General features: G+C 43.3%; 1 pseudogene across 1 annotated transcript in view; it reads right to left on the minus strand.

Annotated features, from left to right (window-relative positions):
- Window positions 1-272: 272 nt before the first annotated feature.
- Window positions 273-19,254, minus strand: part of LOC309560288 — a 34,024-nt pseudogene continuing 15,042 nt past the window's right edge. The window contains exons 5-10 of the transcript XR_014226203.1: window positions 14,620-14,722; window positions 11,432-11,522; window positions 7,762-7,956; window positions 5,082-5,276; window positions 3,955-4,080; window positions 273-1,037 (exon numbers count right to left, since the gene is read on the minus strand). The product of XR_014226203.1 is annotated as an uncharacterized misc_RNA (transcript). The remainder of the gene's footprint in view (window positions 1,038-3,954; window positions 4,081-5,081; window positions 5,277-7,761; window positions 7,957-11,431; window positions 11,523-14,619; window positions 14,723-19,254) is intronic.

Genomic DNA, 19,254 nt, shown 5'->3' on the forward strand with positions numbered 1-19,254 from the left:
CTGCTAATCATAGTCATTGGCCAACGGGAACCACAGGCAGAAGCTTAGCCACAATCTCCAACACTACCCAGAAATGTTGGGGCTTCACCTGTAAGAACGGCTTGGAATTTGGCCATGGTAGAAGGTGTAGGAAGATACTGCAGTTATATACAAGTACCTCTAGCAGTTTGCCTCCCTACCCCTTCCCGGTACACCATGAACTCAAATTTCAGTTTTTGGTAGGACTTTCCTAGTAAAAGTGCAGGGATCAAATAAACACGGAAGGCATCATATCGGCTGCTAATTTTGTATTTTTTAAAGTGATCACAAAGACATAATAAAGATGACCAATCAGATTCCATCCTTAGCCTGTTAGGCCGGTTTAGGCTCCTTGGTATGTACTTTTTGTTTGTGCTTCAACAGCATAGATCTGGAAATGAAACACTTATCACACTTGGCACAGGGGAAAGTCCTAGTGTGAGTCCCTTGATGATTCAACATGGTGTCTTTACATGGGAAGGCTTGGTCACAGTACTTGCAGACAAATGGTTTCTCCCCTGAGTGCTGCCGCTGATGGACAACCAGGCTGGCGTATTGGCAGTAACTCTTGCCACATTCACTGCACACGAATGGCTTCTGTTCTGCGTGAATGCCGGAGTGTTTGACCACGCTGGATTGCCGAGTGAAGCCTTTCCCACACACGGGGCACAAGTAGGGTTTTTCACCAGTGTGGACTACCTGATGGAGGACGAGATGCTGGTGATTGAAGAACCTCCGGTCACACTGGTTACATTTATAGGGTCTCTCACCAATATGCGTTCTCATGTGAGCGTCCAAGTGACTCTGACATGAGAATCTCTTATCACACTCATCGCACGCAAGTGGACGCTCTCCAGTATGTATTTGCAGGTGTTTCTCAAGAGTCCATTTACTGCCTAATATTTTCCCACACACTTCGCAGGAAAAAGACATCTTTCCTGATGTTGACTTGTGTGTCCTGGCCCTTTTATAATCAGTTTTCAGTGGTACGTAGTCTTCGTCTTTGTCCATACAGTCAGCTAGAAGAAAGAGTGACAGTTGAGGATCTCCATAGTAATGTGTACTGCATACAGGTTTTACATTTTGGAGGGACTTTTAGCAGGAGTTCTAACTGGTAAAAGCCAATCTCACAGGAAACGGATATTTCAGGTTTACGTGGGCATTGGTGGGTTGAAAAACCAGCCAAATATTTTGATCACTCAGACTCAGGCAGAAGCCCTAGAAAAAAATTTGTGGGTTTTGCAATTTTTTTATGTCACAGTATTTGCGCAGCAGGTATTAAAACGCAATTGTTTTGGGGGGAAAAACAACTGGATTTTTGACTTACCGTAAAATCCTTTTCTCTTAAGTTCATTGACAGACGCAGTTCTCTCTGATTCATATCAGTAGGCGAACTGCGTCCGTCGATGAACAATAGAGAAATACACTTTGAATTTTAATGCAAAAAAACAATACATAACCCAATTTTTCTGTAAAATATAAAAGGTGATGTTATACTGAGTGAATAGATAACAAACATGTCACACTTTAAAATTGCGCACGCCCGTGCAACGGCGACAATAAAATTTTTTACTATCCATAGGCAACACTTTAAAAGCCTTTACAGGTTACCACTTTAGGTTTACAGAGGCAGTCTGGTACTTGAATTACTACCAATGATCTGACATTCGCGGTGATACCTCACGTGTGGGACAATCGCTGGTTATTATTTTTTAGTTAATTTATTTTTACACTGTTGCTTTAAGAAAAAATTAGATCACTTTTATTGCTGTCACAAGGAATATAAACATCTTTGTGACAGCAATAGGTATGTGACAGGTACCCTTTATTGAGGGATCTGGGGTCTTTGAATGCTTTGAGTTCTTTTTAAAAATGGCGCCATTGACATCCGGGTAAACCGGAAGTGATGTCATGGCATTGCTTATGGGTTACTATAGCGGAGACTGATCCCGGCTTTGTTTGGCTGTCCGACCAGCCAGCGCTGGGGTGGAAGAGCTCAAGTAAGCCATGGAGGGCGGCCGGAAGGGGGAGGGGGGAATTAAGCAGCTAGTTAGACATCTTCCCGGTACAACCACCTGAGGACTAGTGACGTACTGCGTAATCCGCTATCTCAAATGTTTATTTCAAAGAGGTCACATCACCCTACTGATCTCCCCCTGACATATTTCACCCTCTTGGGCTTATTTAGAGACCCAGAAGTACTGAGTATTTGCTTTGGCTCCCGATACTAAGCAGAGAGTTTGGGAAGTAAAGGAAAGAAAAATATGCTACAGAGTGGTGGGGGATTAAAGTAAAGCTGGCGCTTGGCCCTCAACTGGCAAGGCATGATTTGCTAAGAGCAAAAGAAAAAATTTTCTTAATGCTCCTAACAGTTTTTAATTCTGTTAAAGTGGTTGTAAAGGCAGAAGGTTTTTCATTTAATTGCATTAAGATAACAAGCCTTCTGTGTGCAGAAGCCCCCTTCAGCCCTCAAATACTTACCTGAACCCCATCTAGATCCAGCGATGTTGCAAGAGTGTCTCGGCTGCCCAGGACTCCCCTCCTCCTTGGCTCAGACAGCAGTGTGGGGCCATTGGCTTCCATTGCTGTCAAAGTCAGTGAGCCAATGAGAAGAGAAAGGGGTGGGGTCAGGTCGCGGCTCTGTGTCTGAATGGACACACGGAGCTGTGGCTCGGCTCAGGTGACCCCATAGCAAGCTGCTTGATGTGAGGGAACTTAACAGGAGGGAGGGGCCAGGAGCACCTAAGAAAGACCCGGGAAGAGGAGGATCCGGGCTGCTCTGTGCAAAACCATTACACAGAGCAGGTATGTATAACAGGTTTGTTAATTCTAACAAGAAAAAAAAAAGACTTTACAATCACTTTATAGCTCCCAGCTCATTCCCAACATCTATAAGAGGCGAATAATGGAGCTGTGTGTTGGGAAAAAATAACACCAGTGAAGGAATAGTGCAAAAAGTTTCAGTGCAGCAAAGGCATCAGAGTCCACACTAACATACAAGCCAAGTAGATTTCTGGCGGGATCAACAGGAATTTTCTTGCTCTTAATGGACACAGATAACACAACGAATAACACAACAGATAACACAACAGATAACACAACAGATAACACAACAGATAACACAACAGATAACACAACAGATAACACAACAGATAACACAACAGATAACACAACAGATAACACAACAGATAACACAACAGATAACACAACAAATAACACAACAAATAACACTTTTCTTTACATGGTAAGCTTACTCACTTCACTTGCGTCAGTGTAGTTTATGGAATTCACAAAATCCATGCATGTAAGGAAAATGGTAATGAAAAATACCTTCTTTTTTTTCTGACCACTCAGCCTCCAATCTTTCTCTATGCAACAGGTGCCATAGGCATGTATTGATAGGCAAATGAATGTCACTTAGGCTCACTTCCTTCATCCATTTCCGGGCAACCAAAATCACACTGGCAGGAGCTGCAAGTGCTCCGCAAGGTGTAGGTATTGTCAGCGTTTCCTATATGGTGACAACACCTGAGTGTCTATGCTGCAGGCAGAGGGTGACATTGCTACTGAAATTTGAGCAACGATTGAGCAAATAAGGAATAGTGGGAGGATGAACATGTAAAAAGTGCTAAAGATGATGTCCCAATCTCCATCTCAATCAGAAGAGGCTTTGTAAACCTAACTTAGCTTTAAATGGGCTACCAACACACCACAACACATGTTTAATGCACTACATTGTACAGATGGTCTCTAAATGTGCTGAACTGCCATAGTGCATTGGCGTGCCATTAAAAATTAAGTAGTGTGGTGTTTCAAACATTATTTTAAATGCAAGAGCGTAAAAAGCCCATAGCAATTATGTAAAATTAAAGACTGAACAATGCACAAAAAAGTGCCTGGACATACATTTTACAAAAAGGTGAATGATGTGCTTACCTGGACTGATTGGGTCCTCAGATACAGACATATCTGAATCTTTGCTTTCCTCTGGATCCTCCTCGATGAGATGGAGAATACTGTGAACCCTTTTCCGACCAGAAGAACGAGGGACCTGGGAAGACTCTGCAGTGACATGAAAATATTCAGCTTTAAAAAATGTGAAGAAAGAATTTCTCTCTATGTACTACAATGATTCCAACAAAGGGTGATTATCCCATCTGTAGAGCATTTTACAGACCAGTCCCTGTCTCAGAGCAACTGGCTCGTTTCCACTGAGCTTTCTGGTACGGTTTGGTTCGGTATGCTATTTATGCCGTTTCCATTATGAATGGTACCCTAATTCCGGACCGTACCACTTTTTTGGTACCCTTTTGTTGGGGTACCAAGCACATTAGTACCGTACCAACAGGGTGGAGCTACACTCTGAAGAACTTTGATTGGTTGACAGAGAATCGTCTATCACAGCTTTCCTGCTACACCACTCCTATCATGAAAGGGTACTATTGGCAGTGGAAACGCAATGTGTACCATTCCAAACTGTACCGTACTGAACCGAACCGTACCACTCAGTGGAAACGAGGCATTATAAACCAATATTCCTTCTGCAGTCATACAAGCAAGGGTACCCTCTAATCAGCATACAGGGGTTCGACTAGGGGGTTGGGGCAACCACCGACAGTGGAGAACAGGGAAGACACTACCAGTAGTTAGGGTGGGTTTTTTAGGGAACCTGTCACTTTTCCATGAATCAAAGGGATAGACTGCCTTTAAAGCCCAAATCTGGGCTCCTGCCCCCAGCCTTCCTTTTTAGAAGTCTGTAGGCTGATCATAGGATCCCATATGATCCTCTTCACCTCCTACAGACTGGATGGTCCTCAGTTATGCAGACATGATGACGTTAGCCCTGCTCTCCACACCATTACACAGTTAATATAGGACGATATAGTGATGGGGTGACCATGACACCCTGCACTCACACTATGTCTTGTGGGTGTAGTAGTGGATCATAGCATAGACAATGACTGTTCTTCATGCACATTCTGCTCTGCCAGGAGCTTTTTCCTTTTCCCAAAGTCAGAAGTGACAGATGTAAAGATATCCACAGAACTTAAATAACTGATTACCTTCATCTGCACTGTCCTCTGTGTCATCTGAGGAATCTCCACCGGGTTCAGTTTTATTAGCACATGAGGATGTAAAGTTGAATCCATATGTAGTTTGGGCTTCCATAAAAGGTAGGTGGACATTTGCAGTAGATAGAGGTTTTCTTTCTGGTCTTCCTGGAATAAGCGCTGAAGAAGGGCGGGCTGATGTCCCATCTAAAAAGAGATCGTGTACACCTCTCATGTTATGTGGAAATGGTTCATCCTTACCATAGTAACTGTACAGATCTTACTGGACATACGTTTTTTTCTCTTTACAATAAAAGGACCCTAAACTAAGAAAAAGCATTGGCTATACATACACTGTAGGATTTCTATACCATTTGATCTACCTACATCTTTGCCATGTTCAGACTGAGTTGTTCAGGTTTAGGACAGGTGTTGAAGTTGTACACTCAGGGCTGCCATCATTATCCTGTCTCTGCTATTTAGTAGATCATTAATGCAGAACAAACATATATCAGGTGTCCTGATACTGGATATGATTATGCTTGTTCCAGGTTAGTGACCGAGCTACAAGTAAAGTAGGCTCAAGATGACAGCCTCTGAAATTTAGGTCTGTAATACAATTTCCAATACATCTGTCCTTGTAGGTTCTTAATTCCCTGTCCACCTGAAAATATGAAGTGTATTTGTATTTCTCATTTTCATAGCAATGACAATGTTTGAGCATCACATTACAATACGCAACCATCCCATCCCTGGTCCTGACCCTAATGATAGAACTCCTAACTGGATTATATTTAGTTTGCTAAAGTGCATCAACAAATTGCCATTTTGCCCCATAATTTACGGTTTTGTATCACAGTGCTGCTGATCACCTCCACCGCCTTTAGCCGCTTTCTTTCTACATGCATGCGCTCCAGCATTAGCTGCTCATCATTGCTCTCAGCCCCTGATAATACCGAGAGTAGACCATGAATGTGCAATTTATGGACCTTGCTTTGTACACTGGTGCGCAGTCATGTTGGAACAGGAAGGGGCCATCCCCAAACTGCTCCCACAAAGTTGGAAGCATGAAATTGTCCAAAATGTGTTGGTATGCGGACGCCTTAAGAGTTCCCTTCACTGGAACTAAGAGGCCAAGCCTAACCCCTGAAAAACAACCCCACACCATATTCCCCCCTCCACCAAATGATTTGGACCAGTGCACAAAGTAAGGTCCATAAAGACATGGATGAGTGACTTTGGGGTAGAGGAACTTGACTAGTCTGCAGAGTTCTGACCTTAAAGCGGAGTTCCGGGCACAGAAGTCATTTTTTACTAAACATACCCCCGGGACAGTCAGGGCTAGCACATTCCACAATGGCTAGCCTCTGATCTGTCCCGGTTCGCATTTACCTTTTAGAAGAAATACTTACTTATAAAATTTCTTTCACAGCGTTTCCATCTCTCTTGTGGGCAGCTGAAGCCGGCGCGATCCTCTTCTGTGTCTTCTTCCGCGTCTTCTTGTCCCAGAATGCGCCTGCACCGGCCCCTCTCGTCACTTCCGGTGCGGCGCCGCATTCCTAAACAGCTTCTGGGCATGCCCAGAAGCTGTTTGGCAGGGGAATGCGGCGTCGCCCGGAAATGACGAGCGGGGCCGGTGCCGTCGCATTGATTCCTGGGAGCGATGACGTTCAGCTCTCAGGAATCATAGCGAGACAGGAAGTGACGGGGTGAGCCGCGGCTCCGAGGGAGGAAGTACTCTGAGGTGAGTATCTTCGATCTTCAATTACAAGGTGAGTAAACAAAAAAAATTAAAAATAACTATCCAATTCCTTTTCAGGTTAGGTCTACCTAGCGGAGGGGCACAAAAAAAAATATAGTTTTTGTGCCCGGAACTCCGCTTTAACCCAATACACCTTTGGGATGAATTAGAGCGGATACTGCGAGCCAGACCTTCTCTCCAACATCAGTGCCTGACCTCACAAATGTGCTTCTGAAAGAATGGTCAAACATTCCCGTAGGCACACTCCAAAACCTTGTGGACAGCCTTCCCAGAAGAGTTGAAGCTGTTTTAGCTGCAAAGGGTGGGCCAACTCAATATTGGACCCTACGGACTAAGACTGGGATGCCATTAAAGTTCATGTAAAGCCAGGCGTCCCAATACTTTTGGTAATAAAGTGTATGTGAACCGAGCCGAACAGATGTAAAGACGTCCATGTAACTTAAAGTGTTACTAAACCCAGGACCCTGCATTCACTATATCTGATCTCCCACAGTACACAGAACATGGAAATGCAATAGTTTTGTTAAATACAAACAGCTAAATACCTTTTCTCATCAGCAGTATATAGCAGTCTTGTGACTTCTATCAGTGTTTGGTTAAAGATTGTAGGAGGAGTTTTCATTCTCCTCTGACTGTCCTATCAGGATGCAGGACCCCTGACCCTCTATCTAGACAGTGATGATTGGCCCTCTCTAGCAATACACACCAAACTGAGCATGTGCAGCCTGTCCCCTGGCTCTGTATTATCAGGAAGTATATTGGAGACAGTGGAAGAAGGGGAGGATCAGAGGAGACAGGATCAAACAGCCTTTTTACACAATGCAGAGGATTAACCCCTTAGGTTCCACAGTGAGTATAACACTCATGCTTTACTGCATCTACAAACTGATTTTACTGTTGTGGGCTTAGTAACACTAAGTAACTACCCACCTTCATCTGCACTGTCCTCGGTGTCACCTGAGGAATCTTCACCGGGTTCACGTTTGATTTTATATGAGGAAAAAAAGTCAAATTCAGATGTAGTTTGGGCTTCCACAAAAGGTAGGTGAACATTTACAGTAGATATAGGTTTTCTTTCTGGGTTTGCTGGAAGGAACTCTGAAGAAGGGCGGGCTGATGTCCCATCTAAAAAGAAAGCATGTACACCTCTCATTTATTATGTGGAAATGATTCATCCTTACCATAGTAACTAAACAGATCTTATTAAACAAAATGGTTTTGTTCTCAGTAAAGGAGATCTTAAAACAAGAAAAGTATTGCTTTGACATACACTTTAGGATTTCTATAATAATTGATCTGCCTACATCATTGGATCCATAGAACATTTTGCCATCAGGGTCAGGACAAGTTTACTTTAAAGGGAATCTGTCAAGTTGCAAATATGAAGGTGAACATCGCTGGCTTGCTTATGAAGTTGCACACTTAGGGCTGCCATCATTATCCTGGCTCCACTACTTAGTAGATCACCAACTTGGAATAAACATGTATATCAGGTGTCTTGGTACTGGATATGGATTTGATTCTTCCAGCTTTCTAACTAAGCAGCAAGCAAAGTAGGATCAAGATGATATTCCCTGAACATATACCTGGAATTTAAAGTGGTTGTAAACCTCAGTCATGAAATCTCAAAGCACATATCTGTAGTGTTTACTGGTCTCTCTCCATGCTCTGAGTGTTATTTTTCTCTGGTGCCTCATTCCTCTGGTATTTGTGAGGTCAGGCACTGATGTGGACGAGAAGGCCTGGCTCGCAGTCTCTGCTCTAATTCATCCCAAAGGTGCTTTATCGAGTTGAGGGCAGGAGAGTCAAGCTCCTCCACCCCAAACTCGCTCATTCATATCTTTATGGACCTTGCTTTGTTTGCTGGTCCAAATCATTTGGTAGAGGGGGGGGGATTATGGTTTGGGGTTGTTTTTTTTTTTTTAGGAGTTGGGCTCGGCCCCTTAGTTCCAGTGAAGGGAACTCTTACGGCGTCAGCATACCAAGAAATTTCATGCTCCCAACTTTGTGGGAACAGTTTGAGGATGGCCCCTTCCTGTTCCAACATGACTGCACACCAGTGCACAAAGCAAGGTCCATAAAGACATGGATGAGTGAGTTTGGGGTGGTGGAACTTGACTGGCCTGCACAGAGTCCTGACCTCAACCCAACAGAACACCTTTGGGATGAATTAGAGCCAGGCCTTCTCATCCAACATCAGTGCCTGACCTCCCAAATTGATTCTGGAAGAACTCAAACATTCCCATAGACACACTCCTAAACCTTGTAGACAGCCTTCCCAGAAGAGTTGAAGCTGTTATAGCTGCAAAGGGCGTGCCAACGCAATATTAAACCCTACGGACTAAAGCCTAGTACACACGCAACGATTATCGGTCGACCGATCGTCCGTCTTTTGTGCAGAGTTGTGTTTTGTTGGTTGGAATGTGCCTAGCCTGCACACGAATTTTCTCGGCCAACAAAAATCTACTTCAGAAGTGATGTCATGTGTTGGTTTATGCCCCATACACACGTGCAGATTATATGAAGATTTTTGTCTGCAGACTTACCAAAACCATATAATATGAGGTCAAACCTAAACATTTTCAATTTGTATGCAATCCGGCAGGCCCTTGCACTACATAGAAAAGGTAAATCTGAAGACAAAAGTCTTCAGATAATCTGCACGTGTGTATGGGGCATTACTTTCCGTGTGTTTTTTCTTCTCTGAGCATGCCCAGTCTTGCTCATCTGATTTTTGTCTGCCGAAATCTGTACTGACTGACGGAAAATCGTCCGTTCTGTTGACGGCCAACAAAAATTTTATAGCATGCACACCAGATTTTATTCGGCCGAAAAATCGGAGTCGGTTGTCGAAAGCATCATACTAACAAGCCGAAAATTGGCCGATCGGACGTTGGCCGAAAATTCCCGGCCAATATTCGATGCGTGTGTACTGGGCATAAGACTGGGATGCCATTACAGTTCATGTGCGTGTAAAGGCAGGCATCCCAATACTTCTTACTTAATACTTCTACTCGCCATTAAAGCCATCCGCCCAGCAGCCACATATATGCATACGGCTGTTGGGAATGAGTTAACCACCCATTCTTGTTTTTGAATCTAAAAGATCGAATCTATACCTGGATGATTTTTTATTTGCTAAAACACATCATGTATCCTAACATCAACAGTTAGCCATGGCTATGCAATCACTGTCATCATGGCCACTTGCATGCAGGGAGCATTTGGCAGGAATGCAGTTGGGAGTTGTCAGACAGTTCCTGAACCAACACATTCATGGCAGGATGCCAATGTATTGCTTCACTGAAAGTTGTAGATTTTTAAAAAGTTAAAACAACTTTTGAAATGATCCATGATAAAGAGGATAGGGCATTTCAGTGACTGGGTTTAGAACTGTTGTGAAGTAGAAAGATTGGGTAATGGTTATATTTTTTCATTTTCTGCTGTCTGTACCTCGTCACTTGTAGTCTAGGACACAAAACAAAGTTAACAAGAAATCTCTCTAAGAGCTGGGAAATCCCCATATTACTATTTGCCTACCGGGCACTTTCACCCACTTCCTGCTCAGGTGAATTTTCAGCTTTCAGCACTGTCACCCTTTGAATGACAATTGCATGGTCATGCTGCACTGTACTCATATGACATTTTTATCATTTTCTTGAGACAGATAGAGCTTTCTTTTGATGGTATTTAATCACCACTACATTTTTTTATTTTTTGCTAAACAAATGAAAAAAAGACCAGAAAAAAAAAAAAAAAAAAACTTTCATAGCTTTTGTTAATAAATTTTGCAAATAAATAATTTTACTCTGATGTGCACTGATGAGGCTGCACTAATGGGCACTGCTAGGCTGCACTGATAAGGTGGATACGGTGGCACTGGTGGGCACTGATTATCAGTGTAAAAGTCCCCTGTCACAGGATAGCCAGTTATCAGCTTTCCTTTCCTCATGCAGTGACAGCGCAGAGGAAGGGAAATGCCGCTAACCACCTTTTGTTGTACATGTGATGAGCTGTGATTGGACACAGATGACATTCACGGCGGCCCTTTACCTTGATCGGTAATCAGCTGAGTCTGACTGACACAGCAATCACAGATCGTGCCTGATGTGTGCCCCGAAGGTGCGTGGGGGGGGATGGGTGCAGAATTCTGGGAGGACGTCAATAGTCACCCTCCCAGAACTGGACAACCACGCTGTAGCCTTTTTTCAGCTATAGTGTGGTTGGCAAGTGGTTAATAGTAGACTTAAACAGTTGTCCCTACTAGGAGATTTCCCCCATCTTCTTCTGTGCAGGTGACAACAGAAAAGGTTGGGATTTCACATTAATTTAATGCTGGGTGACAGTGGTCATCAGAGCAAATAGAGAGGGTGGATCTCCCCAGTGGGAACACAAGACAGCAATAAAAATGCTTTTTTGGGATACTGCAAACATAAACCCATAAAAACATGGGAAGTACATACAAGGCGGGTGTAAGCAGTGTGCTTTGTGGGAATTGATACCAGAACCCATGCACTTCAAGGCAATCCAACATATCACAAATCAAAGCCATGCATACTGTTGATCCCTAGTCTTTGTAAATTTCAAATAGAATACTTACCGATGTAATGATGAGGTCCTTTTTCCGGCTCCTCCTTGAACCTTTTAATGGGGTGAATATGTTCTGTACTTTGCTGCACTGGGTAGGTTGGCTGTTCTGAAATAGAATAAAATTAATTTCCAGATTAAACTGAATTTTCTAATACAGTTTATTAACAGTACGAGACACGGGGTCTTTAGTCGGAATCAGTGGTCTCCAAACTGTGGCCTGAGGGCCGGATGTGGCTCTTTGTTTGAATTTCCTGGGGTACTGTTCCCCTCACTGACACCATCGACAAGGAACTATTCCTCCCACTAACACCATAGACGAGGGATTATTCCTCCCACTAACACCAATGACGAGGGGCTATTCCTGTCACAGACACTAATGACAATGGACTATCCCTCCCATTGACACCATCTATGAGGGACTATTTTTTCCATTGACAACAATGAGGGTCTATTCCTTCCACCGAGACCAGCAATGAGGGTCTATTCCGTCCACTGACACCAACGATGAGGGTCTATTCTGTCCACTGACACCAACGATGAGGGTCTATTCCTTCCACTGACACCAACGATGAGGGTCTATTCCTTCCACTGACACCAACGATGAGGGTCTATTCCTTCCGCCGAGACCAACAATGAGGGTCTATTCCTTCCACCGAGACCAACGATGAGGGTCTATTCCTTCCACCGAGACCAACAATGAGGGTCTATTCCTTCCACCGAGACCAACAATGAGGGTCTATTCCTTCCACCGAGACCAACAATGAGGGTCTATTCCTTCCACTGACACCAACAATGAGGGTCTATTCCTTCCACCGAGACCAACAATGAGGGTCTATTCCTTCAACCGAGACCAACAATGAGGGTCTATTCCTTCAACCGAGACCAACAATGAGGGTCTATTCCTTCAACCGAGACCAACAATGAGGGTCTATTCCTTCCACCGAGACCAACAATGAGGGTCTATTCCTTCCACCGAGACCAACAATGAGGGTCTATTCCTTCCACCGAGACCAACAATGAGGGTCTATTCCTTCCACCGAGACCAACAATGAGGGTCTATTCCTTCCACCGAGACCAACAATGAGGGTCTATTCCTTCCACCGAGACCAACAATGAGGGTCTATTCCTTCCACCGAGACCAACAATGAGGGTCTATTCCTTCCACTGACACCAACAATGAGGGTCTATTCCTTCCACCGAGACCAACAATGAGGGTCTATTCCTTCAACCGAGACCAACAATGAGGGTCTATTCCTTCCACCGAGACCAACAATGAGGGTCTATTCCTTCCACTGACACCAACAATGAGGGTCTATTCCTTCCACCGAGATCAACAATGAGGGTCTATTCCTTCCACCGAGACCAACAATGAGGGTCTATTCCTTCAACCGAGACCAACAATGAGGGTCTATTCCTTCCACCGAGACCAACAATGAGGGTCTATTCCTTCCACCGAGACCAACAATGAGGGTCTATTCCTTCCACCGAGACCAACAATGAGGGTCTATTCCTTCCACTGACACCAACAATGAGGGTCTATTCCTTCCACCGAGACCAACAATGAGGGTCTATTCCTTCAACCGAGACCAACAATGAGGGTCTATTCCTTCCACCGAGACCAACAATGAGGGTCTATTCCTTCCACTGACACCAACAATGAGGGTCTATTCCTTCCACCGAGACCAACAATGAGGGTCTATTCCTTCCACCGAGACCAACAATGAGACCGAGACCAACAATGAGGGTCTATTCCTTCCACCGAGACCAACAATGAGGGTCTATTCCTTCCACCGAGACCAACAATGAGGGTCTATTCCTTCAACTGATACCAATGATGAGGGTTTATTCCTTCCACGCACACCAACAACAAAGGACAAATCCTCCCACTGACACCAACAATGAGGGACTATTCTTCAAACTGACACCAATGAAGAGGCACTATTCTTTCCACTGACACCAAATTTAGAGGCACAATTCTTCCAACTGACATCAATGATGAGGGATTATGCTTTCCACTGACAACAAAGAAGCACTATTCTTTCCACTGACACCAATGAACAGGCAGCATTCTTCCCACTGACACCAACAGGCCCTTTGTTGTAGACCCCTGATCTAAATAATGGATTATATGCGGCTACATTCAGGTGATTGGACACTGGCAGAAAGAAGCTAAATGGAGAGTGAATATTTAATTCCTCCCACTTTCATCAAGCCTCAGTTTTTTCCTAGTGTTCCAAGATCATGGATTTTTCCTCTTTTTACAGAGGAGCAAACTATCAACTTTCTGTCTTTTGCAGCTTTATGGATGACTCCTCAGCTGAGCCTTGGGGAACACTACCCAGACCCCACCAAGAAGAAGAGGACAGCCTGCAATGTTGTTTCTGGCACTGGATCCTTACAATCACCACAACTAAAAGGGCCATTTTATCAATTTTAAAATCATATACATTTTTTTACTGTATATATCCTTCACCCTCTGGATCCACATTGAAGAGGTTTGTCATATTTTTACGTATTTCATCCAGTGTACTGTACACCTTTTCCTGATGAAGTGGGCACTAAAGAGCCATGAAACGCGTTGATGGTGTTTTAACTTGTTTTCATGATCAACCCCTACCTTCCCAATGAATCCACTTGGAAGCAAAAGTTCATGGGGAACCTCTCAGCCCCTATGAATTCAGGGTCTACACAATCAGGCTTTCTCAGCCTCCTTCTCTGGAGTCTGTTTCAGATTTTACTCTCATGGCTGCTTCAGTCCCTGAATAGGAGGAGGGATAGGACACCTTATTGGAATCTGAGAGCTCCATCCAGGAGGAAGCTTAATCTGCTAATCTCTCCCCTAAATTTGAGGATACTATTTTTACAGTGTGCTTGTGTCTTGCCTTACAACTACCTGTATCAGCTCGACCAAAAGGCACCAGTATGGGCTCCCTATACATGCTTAAACCAGCAAAGACATTCCCAATACACTGTTGACTTAAAAAGACCATCAGCATGTTGATGAACGGGAGGGAGGAACCAGGGAAGGCAAAATATTAGCAGATTACACTTCAGCTTTAGAATAACAATATATTTTTTTACACATCTGGATAGAACTGAAACCAGGACCCATGTGCTTCAAGGTAATCCAACACATCACCAAGTACAAAGCCATGTATATTACTAATCGGAATTCTTTATAAACCTTGCATTAAATACTTGCTAGTGGAATGATGAGGTTCTTCTTCCGGCTCCAACTTAATGCAACATCTGATGGGGTAACTTTGTCCTGTACTTCGCTGCACTGGGGCTGTTGGCTGTTCTAGAACAGATTTAAAAAAAGCTTCACATTAAATTGGATTTTCAATAAACGTCCTCCACCACTTTCCCAAACAACAATCATTGGAGTGCATTGGCAACTACTGTACAGAACACCCCCCCCCCTCCTCTTCCCCAGTACATAGAGGGGAGGTGTACTGATGATAAAAGAGAGGATTGGGAACAACACCAACTTATTACTCAGCACGGACAAAAAGCATAGGAAGTTACCGTCTCACAAGATTTATGGCAGGATCAACAGGCATTTTTTGCACTCAAACAGATAGGAAAAAAACACTTTCAGGCTGGACGCGGGTCAATGCGGGGGGGCAGGGTAAAACTCAAGTCTGATTTTTTGCCTGAATTTGCACCTGAAACTAAGCCAAAGGCGCGCAGGACCCTTCTGCAATTCAGACCTAGGCCACCCTATTGATGTGTGAACCGGCTCCATTGAGAGCTGGTCAAACTCTCCTGTCATGCGATTTGGATGCGGGGAAACCCACATCCAATTTGGATCAATGTGAAGCCAGCCTCAAAGTTATATTTAATCAGACAGGAGAAAATATAAGATTATTGTGGTTTACATACACTGATCTCTCCTTCTGAAAATCATAGTTGCCTGGCTTTAGTATCTTCCAAGTCACTGGCCAGTAACAATTATAGAGAGAAGGCATTCTGACTTTTGCATTTTTGCTGGGTGTGTATGTCAGACAGATTGAAGCCAGACATGACCAGGCAACTAGCAGCATTTTCAGAAGGTGTTCTTCACCTATTTTTCTCTATTGACAGGTAAATGTTACAGCAGGGTGACACTTTAAACTTGATGTGGAGATTTGGCTCAAGAGGACAATTGGGGGATTCATGAATACAAACAAAAAAAAAAAAAAATATACTGGAGAAAAATCAAAGTTTATTTTTTTACTATATTTATCCCCAAAAGCTGATCTTTGTGTTTCAGAACACTGACAGGGCTTTGCTTTTTCATGTTAGAGCTGCCCTCCTGATGACTAGTGGGGTAATTATTATAAAGCAGCAGAAGAAATGGAAGAAGCACGGGTCCAAAGAAGGAATGAAGCAGAAGCAGGGAGATGCTTGCACTGCGCATCCTCAGGTACATCTTCCTCTCCAGCAAAGAGAATAGTGATCATCACAACAATGAAATTACCAAATCTCACTCCAAATCTGCTGAGACTAACAGTCAGAAGGAGTCATGCCTTACAATGCACATATGCAGCAAAGAGACTGAAGGAGTGTCTAGGTAGAAGAAGTGCAGAGCTAATTTTAAGGAGGAAATCAAAATCAAAGTGTAAAATCTTTCAAGGTACTGATTAGACACAATTAGGGTTTATATATGCAGGCAGCTTGCTCAATAATAGACTGTGAAGATGCTGAATGTTTTTTGCTGAGTTTTTTTCATTTAGATATATCTGTTTTCTCACCAATGGTAAAGGCATCCTGGCTGTCTTTAGATTGCTCCCCAAGATATTCACATTTATCCTTAGAGAAATAAACAGCAACGTCCTCACATGTCACCTGTAATAAAAGGGAGGAAAAAACATTTTATATAGGATAAAACAACATTGAAAGAACTAGTAGAAGGAGCAAAACTATCTGCTAACTGCTAGTAATACAAAATACTAAGAGAAAGATGGGGCTTTGTATGGGCAATTGGAGAGAGGATGATCACAATTATCACACCATATAATTAATTAAAATTGCTCTCTTTATTGAACAGACATACACACATATATATATATATATATATATATATATATATATATATATATATATATATATATATATACACACATACATACATACATATATATATATATATATATATATATATATATATATAAAAAAAGACAAAAAACAAAATACACTATAACTACATAGAAAGACTGGATAAAAGAAAAACGCATATGTAGAAATATATTCCCATGGGGAATGCTGATACAGTGTATCTCATTAGAGGTTACGGTCTCTAGATAGTATGGTCTAGGGTCCCCAGCAAGCCGTCGCGTTTCGCAACAGGGCTTTCTCAGGGCCAGAGAGTCCAAGGCAGACCGATATTTCCAGCTGCGATAGAGACCTTGGCAGACACATGCATTGAGGGACAGATCAGTGCAGGCAGATATATGCAAGAGGTTATATGCAATAGAATAACTTCAAATAAGTAGATTTTGGGGGAGAATTCACAGTCAGTATCCTCTCAAAATTATCACAGGAACACCAAGATTACAGGCACCAGATACGTTCCTTGTATAATATTACATCAACATAAACGGGGTCTCTGTTAGAACCACTGTATACATGAGGCAGATGCTTCACAGAGTACACTTTATATATCCATATGTATTGGCCATATCATAGACCTTGCCATCAAAGTGAGGGACTCCTAACATCCATCTTTGTCACAGAGATCTGCGGCAGATTAAATTAATTATATGGTGTGATAATTGTGATCATCCTCTCTCCAATTGCCCATACAAAGCCCCATCTTTCTCTTAGTATTTTGATGTACACAATAATAGGTGTTTGGGCACATTATCACAGCAATTGTTATTTGTAACTGCTAGTAATGTGGACGAGGCAAAGACCCAAAGTTGTATAGATAAATACAAGCTCCCTGCTAGACTCTGGTAGAGAAGGAAAAAAATATATATATATTTTTATATTAATAGTGAATTTCCTACCTCCCTAGTCAAAAGCTGGACGATTTTCTTGGCCAGCCTCGTAATCATCTCCTGAGTGTTGTCCTCCATTCCCAGGAGAGTAAAGGAGAGCTCCGGACATCCTGATGTGGAGTCACACTCATTGCCTTTAACCTCTGTGGCACGAATGCTAAATGTACATCGGGTCCCATCGGGTCTCTTCACAACAATAAAATCCTGCACAAACAGAGAATGGGACAAGGTAAGTTTCACTACAGGGTAACCCCAAGTGTGGCTAGGGGTTACCGCTTTTGGTACTGAAAATTAACCCCGAGCTACACTCGGGATTACCACCAGGGAGGTTAAAATTCAAATGAACACTCTACGAATTTTTGCGGCTACCACCTAGGGCGACACTGACCCTCCGGGGTTGTGTTCCCCCAATGCCCCCCTTTGGCATAATCCTCGGTTGCGGGAGTTTTTTGGTCGGGACGACGGTCTCTTTTTGGGCCCGCCTTGGGGTGAAATCTGTTTCCCACCTGTATGTCCGGGGAACCTTTCGGTCCTTTGCGGACATGCAATCTACCTTTGCCGCACCATCTACAGCTCATTTCCGCTATTTACAACTGAGACATGCGGCGGCCGCACAGTTTGGCCTCCGGGAGGTCTCGCTGGAACCATCCCCCTTGGAGTATCTCCTTTCTGACTCTTCGCATGAGAAGTTGGTCTCTACATACTACTCTAGGCTTTTACATTCTAAGTCTAAACGCCTGGCTGTGGTTGAGTCCCAGTGGCGGGAGAACGTCCCAGACTTGACGGAGGAGGTGTAGCATGACGTCCTTCCTGAACAAATCCCGGTTGCGATTTCCTCCAGGGATAGGGTCATACAGTTGAAATTCCTCTATAGAGCATACTACACTCCTCAGTTCCTTCATAAAATCGGTAAATTATCCACCCCCCTCTGCTCTAAGTGTTCTGACGATGAGGGATCCTTTTTTCATATGTTTTGGGATTGCCCACCTATCCGTGCCTTTTGGTCGGGGGTGACGGCTTTTATTAATACTATCTCTCAGTTGTCTAATGTTTGTAACCCCCTTCGTTGTCTACTAGGGTATGTGGATGATGAGGATGCCCCCGCTCGCACAAAACTATTTTTACGTTTGCTCTTCTTTTATGCTAGGAAAGCTATTGCTCTCCGTTGGAAGTCTTCCACACCCCCTGACGTTCCATTTTGGATCTCTATTGTTAATCAGGCTCTGCCTTTGTATAAACTGACGTAAGAGGCCAGAGGCTGCCCGAAGAAGTTCCGGAAGATCTGGTCTTTCTGGGTAGACTCTGACCTTACTGCCTCCTCGGTGTCTGACCCTACCTAGGCGATGTCTGTTGCACCTTCTTTTGCTGTGAATACAATGATATGCTGCATATGATATTGTGTTCCCCTCTAGGGGATCTTTATTGTGCTCCTTTTGCCATGACTGCGGTGTGTTATATGTACTGCTTCTGTTATGCCATTTGATTTGAGAGGAAGCTCTGTGTGTTTATGAGTATCCTCTCTTTTATAATGTACTGCCCTTTTTCTTTTGGTGTATTGTGTTTTGTTTGTTCAATAAAAATACCTTAAAAAAAAAAAAAAAATGCAAATGAAGGTGCTTCTATATTGGCCTCTACAATTTTTTTATTTTTTTAAATCGGGGAAGGGTTAGAAACCCGGTCAGGTTTTTACTGTCACCTGAGACTTCATTAGACAGATTTCCCCTCACGTCCTGTCCTGCTGACAATTTACCAGACAGGAAAGAAGGGGAACTCTCCAACAGCATGCAGAAAAGCGTAAAAATGTTGTTTTTTTTTAGTAAAGTAGGGGAGGCTAGAACCCCTGTTGAGT

The sequence above is a fragment of the Pelophylax lessonae genome (assembly GCF_965119305.1).
Source record: "Pelophylax lessonae genome assembly, chromosome: 7".
NCBI lineage: Eukaryota > Metazoa > Chordata > Amphibia > Anura > Ranidae > Pelophylax > Pelophylax lessonae.